The 12,525-nt window shown below is 36.8% G+C and overlaps 1 protein-coding gene across 5 annotated transcripts in view; it reads left to right on the plus strand.

The window, feature by feature from the left end:
• The first annotated feature begins 9,340 nt into the window (after positions 1-9,340).
• The window catches only part of ATG4C (autophagy related 4C cysteine peptidase), a 117,760-nt gene continuing 114,575 nt past the window's right edge, over positions 9,341-12,525 (plus strand). The window contains exons 1-2 of one of the 5 annotated variants that reach the window (XM_036911282.2): positions 9,341-9,472; positions 9,738-9,793. The gene's annotated coding sequence lies outside the window, so the exon portion shown is untranslated. Of the gene's footprint in view, positions 9,473-9,560; positions 9,794-12,525 lie in introns of those variants that run through there. The other 4 variants (XM_057500272.1, XM_036911280.2, XM_036911283.2 and 1 more) reach the window with 4 other exon arrangements.

The following is a 12,525-nucleotide window of genomic DNA, read 5'->3' on the forward strand; positions in this document are numbered from 1 at the left end:
TCTAAATGAAACCTACTCTGACTTCCATATTTAAAATTGTAATCCGTCCCTCAGGACTCCTGATTCTCATTTCCATTCTCTGTTTTTGTTGCTCCCTCCACCCCCATAGTATTTAATCACCTGCTAACATTCTAAATAATTTACTTATTTTATTTTTTGTTTAATCTCTGTCTTAACCTAAGCTTCTTGAGAACAGGAATCGTTGTTTTTGTTCACTGATATAATCCAAGCTCCTAAAACAGTGCCGAGCACATTATAGGTAGTCCATACATATGCATTAAATTAACAGATGTTTGTAATATTTCATGTTAGTATATTCATAAAAAGTTAAGATTATATATCAGATTACTATGGGTCCTTATCTTAGTTGTGTTATACTTTTTTAATGTTTAAATATTTTTCAAAGACCTGAGTTATTTTAAAAATCAGAATACATATATATGTGTGTGTGTATATATATATATTTATATTTACATATTAATTATGGGGACTTAATAAACATGATCCTTCCCAGCTTTTGTGTTTCTGTAATGAAGTCATAAAGAATAAGTATCAAGAGGAGTTCTCTTCTGCCTGCCTTTTCACTTCAAATAGATATAAGCCGAAGGTTTTTGTAATTTTATTTAAAAACTAAAATCTTTTGATATCAGTATTTAATGTTAATATCAACTTAATATTAATGGCCCCTTTCTTGTCCTACCCCCAATTCAAAGTTTGAGAACTGGCTTGTGGTTCAAGTGAAAAACTGCGAATATTAGACTCCTTCCTCTTCCTCCAACCTCATTGAATTCCTGAGCCTTCGAACACCCAAAATAGTTCATTTTCTATCAAAAGAGAGAAAAAGAGATAGAAACTATAACAATTATTTTTTATTTTTAGATTCAGAAGAATCTTAAATTGGGCCAGGCTGAAATTTAGACTAGCAGAAGTAATGTTTATGAGCAATATTTAACTTGCTGTCTTTCCCTGGAAAGCAGTGTAAGATACAAAAAAGCACATGGGTTTAAAAAAAATAATGTTTATGAGTAGTTTATAATAACAAGGAAACGTGTTTTGTGTTTTAATGGTAAATGGAAAGAGCTGAATAAAGAATTATGCTTGTAAAAATAATCAACTCTGTCAAACAAACATGAAAAACTACACTTAGAAGAAAAGATAAAAAATTACAGATCAAAATATCAACAGTGGTGGCCTTTAGATGATGAAATTTTTAGTGATTCTTTTTTCTCATTGCTTTTCTGCATTTCACAAATTATTTACAATCTGCATATATTTTACTTTATAATTGAAAAAATAGTAACTTTTAAAAGAAAGGAAGGAATAAAAAGATGGAAAGAGAATGAATTTTGAAGTCATACTGATCTGAGTTCAAATCATCTAAAAACTGAGACATGCTAAACAAGCCAAGGAGTGTAATATTTACTGGGTTCCAGGTGCCTTAAACACATCAGTTTTGCTACTAGCTTCAAGCAAGAGGAACGTGTTTTGTGTTTTAATGGTAAATGGAAAGAGCTGTCCCCACACTACGGAGGGTCCCACATATAATATACCCACAAAAATCATACTAAAATAACAAGAGAATGTTTATAATTCTCTAACTGGCTCTCAGCACCAACCCAGTGGAACCCGGTACCCTCAACATTTGCTCTCATGACTAACATTGTTCAGGCCCTGGGGAAATGCTTCTTTACATCTCTTGCCCTATAAAAGGCAACTGTGTTCAAATGCTGTGATGGTTTGGGGTTTTGCTGGTGGCAACATTAAAGATGAACAATTCTTCAGACGGGACCTCAGACCTTAGCCAACACCTCGACTGCAGGCTTGTCAGAGACCAAAAAGCAGAGGACCCAGCTAGTCATGGTCAGGTCAGATTCCTAACACATAAAACTTGTGCGCTAATAAAAGTTGTTCTTTAAAGCCACTGTGACGGGTAATTTGCTCTACAGAACATATAACTAATACAGTGGCTGTGAAACATTTTGCAATTTTAAACATTATATATTACTCTTGAGTGTGTATGTATATATACACATATATATAGGTCTAAACATAAAAAAATACATTTTATTTATCATAAAAATATGATCTAATGGCCATCTTCACACATGCTTTGGAGAAATGCCTGTTCAAGTCCTATGTCTACCTTTAATTGGATTGTTGTCTTTTTGTTGTTTATATTTAAGTCCTTGATACATCTGGATACTAGAACTTTATCAGATATATGACTTGAAAATATTTCTTTACATTCTGTGGACTGTCTTTTCACTTTATTTACAGTGTCTTTTCATGCATGAAAGTTTTTAATTTTGATGAAGTTCAATTTGTTTTTTCTTTTTGCTTGTGCTTTTGTGATATCCAAGATGCCATTGCCAAATCCAGGTCATGAAGATTTACCTGTATGTTTTCTTCTAAGAGTTTTATTATTTTAATTTTTATATTTGGAACTTTTGTTCATTTTGAGTTATTTTTGAATATGGTGTCAGAGAGGGATCCAATTTTATTTTTTCACATGTGGAAATCCAGTTGTCCCAACTATTTCTTGAAGAGACTATTTTTTTGACATTGAATGATTTTGGCATGCACTGTTTTTCTTTCCTTTATTTTTTTATTGTGGTAAAATACACATAACACAAAATTTACTATTTTAACCATTTTTAAGTATACAATCCTGTAGCATTAAGTATTCATATTATTGTGCAACTATCACCACCATCCATCTTCAGAACTCATTTCATCTTACAAAACTGAAACTATATACACATTACTAAGTAATCTCCTTCCCCACTCAGTCCCTGGCAACCACCATTCTACTTTCTGTCTCTAAATGTGACTACTCTAGGTATGTCATATAAGTGAAACCATGCAGGATTTGTCTTTTTGTGACTGACCTATTTTACTCATATATAACATCCTCAATGTTCATTGATGTTGTAGCATGTATCAGAATATACTACTTTTTAAAGGCTGAATATATTCCATTTTATTTATATACCACATTTTGCTTATCCATTCATCTGTTGATGGACACTTGGGCTGCTTCCACCTTTTAGCTATCATGAATAATACTGCTATGGCATATAGCATTGTCTTGTCTGAGGGTTTCAGCCCCAGGCAAGTTCACTATGGATTTGGTGAGACCAAGAAATGACAACAGAATGTTCTTGGAGTAAAAGGGTACCCATCTTTATTCTCACGGTGGTAGGTCGAGCACTAGAACCATGTCTGCATCCAGCAGTCTTCAGGTTTGTAATCCACCTCCACCTCTGCCTCTGCCCAGAGAACTGGACAGTGTTCTTTATATAGTGACTCAGTCAATAATAGCTCACTGCTTGTGGGTGTTAGCCTAGCAGAAGGCTGTAGTTCTGGGGAGAAGGGGGTCTCCTTCCCAGAATAAATTATCTGGTGAAACCAAAGTAAGGCAAGGGGGAGGGCAGGATGGGAGAGACCCTTTTTATTGCTTACAACAAGCCTTGGCTCTATCTGTCCCCTCCAGCCACGGTGTGCTCTCTCTTTTCTCCCCAGTCCCTGCTAGCAAAGCCCACTTGGTGCTCTGTGTCTCTGCAGTCACAGCACATGCTCACTTCTCCACACTCCCCTTCTTGGAGGAACTCCGTGGGTGGGTCTCCAGCAACTAGCAGGCGCCAGACCAATTACACACCAGGAATGGAGGGGAGAAGAGAAGAGTTGTCCTCTTTCCATCCCTTGCCCTGGAGGCTTGGGAGGCTGCTGCAGTAAACACCTATTGATATGTAAATGGCCTAGGGCCAGGCAGGAGATTCTGGAAATTTTGTGATTTATCCCACATAGGCCAATTACATCATCAAGAAGTTAGGATCAGGTGAAGATCCTGGCCATAGGAACTTCTATTTTCCCCACAAGCATGCACTGCTTTTTTTTAAGGGAGAAAAACCTTTCCCAGAAACTCCTCAGCAGATTTTCCTTCACATCTCATTGCCTGGAATTGTCACTTGTTTATGCCTAAACCAAGAGAAATGGGCCATACTGGGGAGAAAAAAATTTCCTCTACCCCGTAAGGTTCTTCTAGCTGGTCTAAGAATCAAATTGACATAAGACAGACTATCAGGAGAAAAACCCCAAAGTTTAATTACCTATGTACTAGGAAGCCATAGGCATGGGTTCCAAAGACAGGGAGAAGGAGGTATATATGTCATCCTGAACCAAGGAGAAGGGGGTAGAGGTCTGAGATGTCAAAGGAAATGGAAGCAACTCACAGGAATATGAAAAGAGTAAATGTTTGATAACTAAATATTCACTGGGCCACACAGTAACAATGAGGGGCCACAAAGAGGAATTTTAACAGACTTAGCCACATCCCTTCCTGTCTTCCACACCTAGTTTACATTATAATATTGCTATCTAAGGTGATAGCTCACTTCCTAGAGCATGTCCTCTATCTAAATACTTCTTATGCAGTTGGGGGCTGGGGGTCACAGTTTCTTTAAGTCTTTAGACACTTGATTGTTCTCAACTCTGAAATAATCTGCATGTTACAATGTCACCTTGTGGGGTGGCCTGCCCTTGGTCTCTACAGCCACATGTTTGATTTAGATGCTAAACTTTAGGCAAGTCATAATTTATGCCTTTTAGTACTTAGCAGGGAGTAGTTCTTAGCTGTGAGGAGGATGGATTCCATTATAAAAAGAGGATGTGAGTGCTTGTAAGCAAGTCACACTTTCTGCCTTCAAGACTAGTGAAGGTTAGACTGAAACTGAGTTACATAGGATTTCTGTTTTGAAACCTTGAGGCTGGTAAATACTTCATATTCCTGTTATCCTTGGTCAGCATCTTCTCGTGTTCTTACCTGTGCTTCCTTTCCCATGACCCAATCTCCCACTATTTCCTTCAAAATCTTTCCATTCCTTCTCTGATGCTCTAATTCATTACATCCTGATTCTCCTCACAGAATTCTTGCTTTACCTCATGGTCTTAATAAATGATGACTCTTCTCTGAAGATTCTGTACCCCTACAACTTCTGTGAATTTATGCTTTTTTATCTTTTTGTTCTCATTTATTCATGCACACCAGGTCCAGAGATGGTTCAGCTCTCTCCTCATTTTTCAATGCTACATTTAAACCAAGAGTCCTCTGTTTTTATGTAAACATAATATACAAGGCCCCTTTATGAAACAGCCCATCTATCTTTCCAGCCTTATGTTGTACCAGTCCCTCAGTCTCATGTTTCAGGTATAGTGAATTTATGGGTTACCCTAAATTGGTTGAACCTTCCTCTTCTGCAGCTAAATTATTTTTGTCATTTAAGTTATCTCAGGACTTCCTCATTGAGGAGGAAGTTATCCTCAATTTGAGAGTAACTGACACTATTTGTTCTCTTAATACCTTGTCCATACCTCTGTCATAATGTTTATCCACACTGTATTGTGGGACTATTGGGAGGGAACTTGGTTCTGAGATGCAGGGAAGTTAGAGTGAAAACAAAGTCAAGAGAGTAAACTAAGTTTTATTGCACCCTGTACTAGAGTAATGGAGTGGGCTTGCCTAAAGTTAAATAGGCAGGCTACTAAAGAGCATGATTGTACAGCTGCAGTCCTGTCCAGGTCACCCAGGTGATGGGAACTTGCAAGCCCAAGTCAGAGATCTCAGTAGCCCCTCCCTACTTGTCTAAAGTAGGACAGAGAGAGTGAAGACTTGTGTTTAAGTCTAGAAAATAGAATGAAATAGAAAAATAACAAAGATGCTTACCATTGGAAGAGTACAGAAACAAAATGCAAAAAGTTGAGCAGTAGGAAGTCCTTATTTAAGGCAAAAAGTACACACTTGAAGAAAGGGAGTGCGGGCAACCTCAGAGAGGAGGAGCCCTTATGGGTCTAAGGTTTGGAGTTTTATAGGGCCTCTTGGGTAGGGGTCAGCATTAAGGCATGATGTATATAGGTGATTGATAATTCCTTTGAAGTTTTTACTTAAGAATAGGGTTATTTAGGTGACTGTGTTGGCCCAGACCTCAGCATTCTGTATCCACATAGGTTCATTTACAATTTAGAGGTCTATCTCCTGTCCTGGTTACAAAGTTATTTAATTGATTAAGGGGCTAGAAGAAGAAGAACAGCAAGTTAAAGAATAAGCTGGGTCTTTTCACAGGTTAAGTAGATTTTAAAATGGCATGACCTTTGTCCCATTGTCTTGCCTGACAGACAAGTCCTTGATTGACAATCTTTGGCCTTGGAGGCCTGATGTAATTGGTACAATGAAGACATGGGCTGCGCTCTGTTTTTTTATTTTTTTTGTCTGGGTAATTATTTTTCATCTGGCAAAACATCCAGACATTTCAAGTGACTCCTGGTCTTTGAAACTTCAACTTATTAACTAACTTTGTAAATCTTTTCTGGTTCTCTCTGGTTTTATCTAGTTAAGTCTTTGAGTCCCTTTTAGTGGGCTTTACTGGCTTTATTCTCTCTCCACCCCACTCATGTCTGTCTTTCTGCCTAAAAGGACCATAAGTATCTTATCTGAATTCTCTTTATATTTCTAGAATTTAGCACAGTGCTAGGTATTTAGTAAATATTAGCTGTGAATAAACCCTGTCCTGAGTTTCAAGGCTAAGGTTTATTTTGTAGCACTTACTGGAGTTTGGTTATGAAAGGAAAAGGACAGAATAATACATTTAGGAGAGAAGCTGAGTCCACTGAAGTTGCTTTCAAAGTTATGGAGACTGTGCATGTTTGTAGGTTGATGTGAAGTGGGCAGTGGAGAGAGAGAGATTGAAGATGTAGGAGAGGGGATAGAAACAAGGTAGTTTGGAAGGGAGAAAAGCTTTACATTTTCCTTGAAGTAATTTTTTAACTTTTAGAGGTCTATAAGGTATTTGTCTCATCAAGGGTGAGTTCATTTTATCTCAAAATAATATTCTTGATTAGGCATTCATAGTATACTTTTACTTATTACACAGAACCTTCATCGTTCCCTGAATCTGGGAGAGAAATGGACCAGAAATATACTTGGCACAAATTAAGGACTAAAAGTTTACTAACAAAAATCTGGAGCTGTATCACAGTCAGTGCTATTAAAATGGCAGGTATACTTTCAAAGCCTGGTATATGCTACATTTTAGAAATGGCTTGATACTTAAGATGTTATTTTATTTTTCTCTTTATCTCTCTAACTATATACATACACTAAGCAGTAAATTGCTGTCTTGCATGATTTTTGAATGTAGCATTCTGATTAATCATATATTCTGGTTTATTAGCTATTTTATTATAAAATCTGAATTACTAATTTAAAAAATAAAGTACAGGTATTAAAAACAGCTTATGTTAAAACTACATAGTATGAATAAGAAAGGAGTTTCAAGGTGTCAGTAATCACTGTGAACTTCCACAAACACTCATGGAGAGGCAGTTACTCTGTACAAAGTACTGTGCTTACAGCAGAGAGGAACATCTGTTTGAGACACATCACCTGCCTTTTAGACAGTATATTAGTTATTAAAGAGTTACAAAACCCAAATGCATAAGTGATTATTAAAAGTTAATGTTATACTACTTAACTTTGTTTTCCATTCTTATACTTTCTTATCTTCTTTCCATTTCCCTTTAAATCTTCCCTAATTATCAAAACTGTGTTTCAGAAATAGACTATAGTGCCTAGGCCGAGTGCTTTGTTCCTAGCAGCATTTATCATATATTTGTTGAACTGAAACGAACATCTTATCCAATTTTAACTTTTGTGTGATTGGCAACTGGGTGAATTGGAAAGTCAAAGACTTAGAGGAGAAAACACTGCTGAGTATGCAGCTGTAAGAATCTCTTAAAAACTTTGTCACGTAAATTATGTACTCAAACTCTTTTACACACATTCATTTACACAATTGATCATTGAAAGTGCTTTAGAAATATGTGTGTCAAATATTTAGCATATTTTTAAAGCTTCCTTAATAAATCCCTAATAAGTGGATGCAATTACGTATTTACTACAGACACCTATGAATAGCAGATGAACTAATTATAAGTTTATCATTACCTCTAATCACTCCAATGGAAATGTTTCACTGCATTCATATTGTTTTGATGCATGAATATGGAAAGTAGCATATTGTTTTCCATGATCACAGATTTTAAATATTTACTTGCTAGTGCTACATAATTTAGCATACTGGAGTTGGAAAGCAGTTTGTATGGTGGCTGATGCCATGTCAGTGTTACAAAATATAATTTCCCTCTGTGATTTCTAAGTGAAGTGGCAAAAATGGAAAGAATTCTAGTATATTTTTTAACCAATTAACAATTTTTTCCTGTAAATCCACAGCAATATCAGTGTTTGTGGTATAAACACAATTTTATTTTGTATAATTATCATGTAGCTTAAAGAATAAAAGCCTTGTTTTTCATTGGTTCTTTATGCCCAATATCAAAAATAAAATAAATTCATTCTTGTAAACCAAGTCTTTATGAAAGTAAAAAAAGGGCATCCAGAGAGTTTGTTAGATGCATATTATCTGTCCTAAGAAATCAAAACAAAGTTTTGTATTTTAAAATATGGAACCACAGGCCATCTAATCAGAAAATAACTTATTTTGTTTGCTTACTCTTGTTACAATTGTGAACTTGCTATATCTTTGATTACTTGGTTGCCCTACCACAAAATAGAAACCATAATAATAGAAAAAGAAAAAAAGTTACCTGTTTTTGTGAGAATAAAAATAAAAACAGGATAAATCAAACAAACATATTAAAAATTGGAAAAATATTTTTAAATTTAATTTTTAACTTTTCAACTCTGCATTCTGAAAGGTTTTTTCCCACATGGTTCATAGGCCGGTAACACAGACTGTTAATTTTTTACTTCTAGCTCTTAATTTCGTATGCAATTCAGGAGCATGTCTGGTAGACCCTGTTCCAACACAATTTTGCAATACTGCAAAACGACATAGGATTACACTTCGCAATAATTTAATATTTCTCTCATTATGAATGATAAAAATTTCCATTTCATAAGAACCTTTGCAGACTGTCTTGTTATTATCCTTTAAAATAAAGGCATAAATGTGCTGAGTGTACACGTTCCTTGATATTTTTAAATATTTACCACAGTCCCAACTATAAGCTTAGCTTACAGTACCTCCACAACAGGACAGGAGGGAATACTGGCATTATTTTTAGCAAAATGGAGCTTGGTAGGAAGGTTTATTTTCCTCTAAGGGATTTAATGAATCCTCCAAAATCACATTTCAGGTCTGCGCGTGTCAGTGGCAGAGTGGAGAATGAAGGTGCAGTGCAAGCTGGGTCTTGTAGTTCCTGCACCAGAGGAGAGAGCGTGGTGTTGCATAGCATGCTGGGAGCTGAAGTCCGACTGTTCATCAGGGACTCAAGGCTGGTGTAGTGTCTGCCTATCAGAGACACCGCTTACAGATGGATACTTTCCCTTGGCTCTGCGCTTGCCTTACGGTGACTTGGGAGCTGGAGTGGCAAACGCGGGAAAGAAGACATGGATGAAGTAAGCAGAGCAGGGGCCTGTAAGGCTGCAGTTATTGCTACCACCGATGGAAAGAATTTAGTGCCCCGGAAGTGGTTTACCTACTAGGTCTGAAGGGGAGGCCGTTCCTCTTACTACGGTGGCCGGGAAACTCGCCGTGTCGGTCTGTGCAGAGCTAGGTCCGAGTGTCTGCGTGTGTGCGGGTTGTCTTTGTGGAGGCTGCTGCTGGAGCTGGAGCGTTTTCCCGGTTGGTGGCTCCTGTACATTTTTTTTTTTTTTTTTACAGTTCTCCAGTTCTGTTTCGATGAGGAGTCGACTTGAGACTAGTGGAGTCAGGAGAAGGTTGGGACTTACTGTTTCTTGTCCCCAAAGGACGGGGTTTCTTCGGGGGCCCTGCCCTCCGTGGAGACCTTGTGGCCAACCGGTTGGGCTGTCGAAGGGTTTGGCGCCTCCCTCCTCTCTCCTTCCTAGTGTAATTTGTCTTACTCCATGCCCTTTCTGAGCTCCAGAGCTAACAAACCTAAAACTCTCTGGGGGCAGCTGTTTCTCCTCTCCCCCTGGCTTTTCTTGGGTGTTCCAGGCACAACCTCTTGTCCCCTAAGCTGTCGCATTGATTTCCCTCCCTATTTCTCCCCATCTAAAAAAAAAAGAAAGAAAGAAGTAAAGAAGAAAGTCGGATTCTACGAATCTGAATCTTCTCATTTCTAACTCCTTTCCCGGCACTTTTATTTAGCTTTTGTTAATGCTTCAGACCTTAAAACCCTTGCCTGAGTGTATTAGTGCTTTTCTTCCAGACATTAACGTTCAATCACTTTATTTGATTCTCACCCTCAACTCTTCCACATCCAAGAGCTTTTTAGATTGGACTTTCGAAGACATTCTTATGACGACTGATGTATAGGAGAGACGTCAGTGGTCGGTTCAGCATGATTATGCTTACTGAGTTTACATTTCTTAAAATATCTTTGGCTTATATTTTCTTTCTGTATTGGCTATTAAAGGGGAATATCTTGTCCCACAACTCTGTATATCGAATTAAATGGAGTTCCCCTCACCTTTTCAGACTTGGAACCTATGTCCCAGTTAAATTTTTGCAATGATTTTGTGTCAGTTAATAGCAGATAGACACAAGGAAATGCTCTCTCCTTGGTTGCTTGTAATTTGTAATTAGGTTATGAGTCACTGAAAGTACCCAGAGGGATTAGAAAAGCTTTGAAAGGTAAACTTTGTCTATATAACAATTTACAAATTAGTAAGCTTCTTTGAACAAGGAAGAGTTTCTGATTAGTCCAATAATCTGATGTTATATTGAATTAATTATCAACCTGCTGTAAAAGTTTGGTAACTGTTTAAAGTTAAAATGTAGCCAATATAAGGAACGCTGCAGTTTAGTAAAAAAGAGCTTAAAAACCATTTAGCTGATGTTCTGTTTCTGCAAAATGGAATGCAAATATAAATGGAAAAATGTATTTGTTGTAATTGTTGATGAGGTATTTCTATATATTTTGGTAGATCTGGTAAAACAGTATTACATACTATTCACTAATGTTTTGTAGACAGAAATTTTTGTACTTCCTTGCTTTCTGGGGACATAGTAACTCAAGTTGGCACCTTAAAAAAATCATTGAAAGTTTGTATCTCTTTATCCCTTTTATTTGTTTCGCCCCCTTCCCACCCTCTCCCATGGCAACCATCAATTTGTTCTCTGTATTTCCGTTTTGTATCTATTTCTGTTTTGTTCACTTGTTTTGTTTTCTGGATCCCACAAATAAGTGAAATCATATGGTATTTGTTTATCCCTACCTGGCTTATTTCATTAAGTATAATACCCTCTAGGTCCAACCATGTTGCCACATTGTTGCAAGTGGCAGGATTTCTTTTTTTAATGGCTGAGTAATATTCCATTGTGTATATGTACTATTACTTCTTTAACCATTCATCTACTAGTAGACACTTTGGTTGCTTCCATATCTTGGCTGTTGTAAATAATGTGGTGGTAACATAGGGGTGCATGTATATTTTTGAGTTAGGGATTTTGTTTTCTTTGTGTAAATTCCTAGAAGTGGAATTACTGGGTCAAATGGTATTTCTGTTTTTAGTTTTTTGAGGAACCTTCATATTGCTTTCCACCAGTGGCAGCACCAATATACATTCTCACCAACAGTATAGGCTTCCCATTTCTCCACATCCTTGCCAACACTTATTGATTTCTTGTCTTTTGGATAGTGGTGATTTTAACTGGTGAGAGGTGATATCTCATGGTAGTTTTGATTTACATTTCCCTGATGATTAGTGATGTAGAGCATCTTTTCATGTGCCTGTTGGCCATCTGTATCTCTTTGGAGAAGTGTCTGTTTAGGTCCTCCATCCATTTTTTTAGTTGGATTATTTGTTTTTTTTTGGTGTTGAGGCATATGACTTCTTTATACATTTTGAATGTTAACCACTTATTGGGTAAATTGTTTATGAATATATTCTCCCTTACTGAGGTTGCCTTTTTGTTCTGCTAATGGTGTCCTTTGCTGTACAGAAGCTTTTTAGTTTGATGTAGTTCCTCTTGTTCATTATTTTATTTTGTTTCCCTTGCCTGAGATATATCCAGGAAAAAAATTGCTCATGTTTATGTTCAAGAGAGTTTTGCCTATGTTTTCTTCTAAGAGTTTAATGATTTCATGTCTTACATTTAGGACTTTAATCCATTTTGGGTTTACTTTTGTGTATGGAGTTAGACAGTAATCCAGTTTCCTTCTCTTACATGTAGTTGTCCAGTTTTCCCAACACCAGTTATTCAAGAGGCTGTCTTTTCCCCATTGTATATTCTTGGCTCCTTTATCATGTATTAGTTGACTATGTATGCATGGGTTTATATCTGGGCTCTCTATTCTGTTTCATTGATCTATCCAGTTTCAATCTTTTGCATGTGCCTGTCCAGTTTTCCCAACTCCATTTATTGAATAGAATGTCTTTTCCTCATTGTATATTCTTGCCTACTTTGTCATAGATTAATTGGTCATAAAGCATGGATTTACTTCTGGACTCTCTATTCTGTTCCATTTATCTGTGTATATGTTCTT

The sequence above is a fragment of the Manis pentadactyla genome, chromosome 4 (assembly GCF_030020395.1).
Source record: "Manis pentadactyla isolate mManPen7 chromosome 4, mManPen7.hap1, whole genome shotgun sequence".
Classification (NCBI taxonomy): domain Eukaryota; kingdom Metazoa; phylum Chordata; class Mammalia; order Pholidota; family Manidae; genus Manis; species Manis pentadactyla.